The sequence below is a fragment of the Triticum urartu genome, chromosome 7A, assembly GCF_056163025.1.
Source record: "Triticum urartu cultivar PI428250 chromosome 7A, HENAU_Tu73, whole genome shotgun sequence".
NCBI lineage: Eukaryota > Viridiplantae > Streptophyta > Magnoliopsida > Poales > Poaceae > Triticum > Triticum urartu.
Window position 1 is genome coordinate 487,460,788 of NC_141879.1, and position 3,178 is coordinate 487,463,965.

At 46.0% G+C, this 3,178-nt stretch overlaps 1 pseudogene; it reads left to right on the plus strand.

Annotated features, from left to right (window-relative positions):
* Positions 1-1,804: 1,804 nt before the first annotated feature.
* Positions 1,805-2,889, plus strand: LOC147960085 (uncharacterized; annotated as a pseudogene).
* The last annotated feature ends 289 nt before the right edge of the window (positions 2,890-3,178 follow it).

Here is a 3,178-nt window from a genome sequence, read left to right on the forward strand (position 1 = left end):
AAGTTTAAAGCTAACTGAGTTGGTAAAGAAACTAGAATTAAATTTTGTTATGAAAGAGTAATATAGTTATGGATATAAGTAATTATATAGAGTTATTTTCTTGCATGAGAAAAATGATAAATTTGCTAGAAAAGATTCTGTTTAAAGTAAAGTTTAATCCTAACCAGAGTAGTGTCATGAGTTGTTGATGTTTATACTTCGTGTGGAGATAGTTGACTCAGTCATTTCCATTGATATGTGATGCATATGTTAGTGGTGCATTTCATGGCTTATTATGACACCGATTATTTTCACTTTAAGTTGAACCTGATAATAACTCAACTTGAGTATATCGTTGACCGGGTCATGGTGCCACTGAATCGAGTTTTCCCAGTGCAACCACATTTGCCTTTATGGGAAGGCCTTTATTCGGTCCGTTGTCATGCCTCTGGCCGGTGCCTCTAATGAGGGAAGGTTATGGGTGTGCGATACCCTGGCCTGGTAAGAAGACATAACCTTGTGTGCCCGTTGTTGAGATTTTTGGTACCGTGTCCCTGTGTGGGACAGTTTATGTTTTGGCCACGACGGTGGTCGTGTGTCTTTGGTAGACATGGGGCCACACAGGACTAGCCCAGAGGGGAGTGAGTCAGAGTGGCCGGGAGAGTGTCATGGCAATGGAGGGGTTTCGTCGGAATGTTGTTGGTCCACCCGAATGGGAGTGCGAGGCCATGGGTTCCGTGGTGTGGGTACAGTGCGCCTCTGCAAAGTGTATTAATCTATCGATAGACGAGTCCACGGTTATGGACACACTAGAAAGTAGGTCACACCATGGGTCAACATTTAATAAATCTTGCACACTAAGTTATGAACTCTACACTATTGATGATGGCGAGAAGCTCATCGGGTTGGATAGACCAAGTGTTGGTCATGGTTGTGATCGCCGGAAGGATCATCATTTTAGACCAAATATAGGTCGTGGTTGTGATCGCCGGGAAGATCACGAGATGTTCATAGTTAAGATTTTGAGGTTGTTGCGTTGGTGATCCAAGGGTGATCACCGTTGGTAAGCCAGTCTAAGGGATTTTCTCACAAGAGCTTGATCACAGCATGTTGGTTATATTGTTGCATTATTAATAATTTCTTAAATATCATGATATTGTTTGTCATTATGTTTATGTCTGTTGTGAGCTTGCAAGTACATTCAATGTACTGACCTGGCGTGTCATGCCAGATTTCAGGAAAGCCTTGTTGGAAAGGAGCACTGTCCGAGCAAGTACATTCAATGTACCGACCTGGTGTGTCATGCCAGATTTCAGGAAAGCCTTGTTGGAAAGGAGCGTTGCCCGAGTCTAGATCGTGTCCACATCGGTGTCCCTGTGCTATGGAGTTCCGCTACGATGTTGTTCCGCTGCCGCGTAGTTGTTTTGATCGAGGCCCTTATGTTCACTAAATAATATACATATTGTTCAGCCACACCGTGTGTGCCGCTTGGTCTCGCTACCTGTTGTAATATAAAATTTGATCCACTAGCATCAATAAAGTGGTTGTTTTTTGTACCAAGATGTTGTGTGTTGCCAGAAGACATGGTCTCTGGGCTGGCAATGCATGGTAATCCGGTTGCTCTGAGCCGGGGTGCCACACCAACTGTCGGCATGGATGAAATGCCTCAAGCAGAGTTTCTGATTCGAAGGAAACTCAACCCCTACATCAACCCTAGGGAGCTTTCAAAGGGAAATGACTTGGTTTGGATCAAGCAAAAGAATCTTATCTTCTTGGATGTGATCAAGGCCAAGCAAACCTCTACGTACCTGTTTAGTGGATTGATATGAATCATATGAAGAAGGACCGGGCATACTTTGGTGAACCTCTGGATTTGGTGGAGCAGTTTGGCATTGAGGAGTTACTCACGTTCCACATGGACTTTGACCCGGAGATTGTGGCTCAGTTCTTTGCTTCTATCAACTTCCACACGGATGAGAAGCGGACCATGACGTGGATGACTAATGGGAAGAGGATGTGCGGAGTGGAAGGAATTCATGGAGATGTTGCACGTTCGTGATGAGGGGCTCAATGTGCCCGTTGGTGTCCGCCCACATGCCAACCCCGAGTCATCCAACAAGAACAAGCTTCTACCCTACCTTGTTGAGGAGAAGTTAGCCAATGACAAGAAGACTTTTGTGTTGTATCCGTTCCTTGACATCATGCACCGGATCTTCTGCAACACACTTTTTCCTCGCATAGGCGACAAGGACAAGGTGCATGCCTATCTTGTGGATATGATGCTCATCTGTGAGCAAGCGCGTCTCCAGTAGACTCAACCACTTGATGTCTCACATATCGTGTGGTGTGAGCTGCAATTTGCTGTGTTCAATCATAAGGTGCCCATCTATGGACCTTACATGTTTCTCTTGATCTCGAAGAATTGGGAGAAGCTCTTTCCGGGTGAAGAGTTTCTTTCTCCCAACTGGATTCGCCATGAGCCCATCAAGCTGCGCCAGAAGAACAAGTGGGCTAACACCACTACTGGGCTGAGGCAGAGGCTGCTTGGATGGATGTTGATGAGGATGAGTTGGAGGAGGAGGCGGCTGAGGACAGTTCTGAGGGATACACTCCTCCCTCTACTAAGCCAACTTGGTCTAAGAAGCTCAAGGCCAAGATGAGGCTCTGTTTTGCATGCAGGCCAAGGGACAATACCAGGCTCATGTGAATGCCAAGATGGCTCGTCATCGCGACAAGGCTATTATGAGGCAGGTTGGCCTTGAGGTCCAAGATGGCTCTAAGGAGAGGATCACAGATGAGGAACAATGGACCAGACAACACTGCCGGTGGAGTGAGTCTGAGGAGAATACTGGAGTTCTCTCTTCATCCCGTGCTGCTGAGGAGTCTGAGGAGGAGGAACATGACTGGTGATGCCTTGGAGTTCTAACACCACCTGTGTCGTAGGTGTCATGTCTGCCTTTTTGGTGTCTCAATGCCAAGGGGGAGAGAGTGTACGATTTGCGAGTCTTGTGTCGAATCTTGTGTCGCTTTGCTTTTGTTCTGTTTTGTTCCGTTGGACCTTCGTTGGTTTGGCTTGTTGATTTGTGGTTGTGGTTGTGTTCGTGTGAGACCAGGAGACTATCATAAGGTGTAAGACATATGCCCTCAAGGTTATCTTATTGTCTTATCTTATTGTCTAGTTTGTTTAGTAGATTGCGAG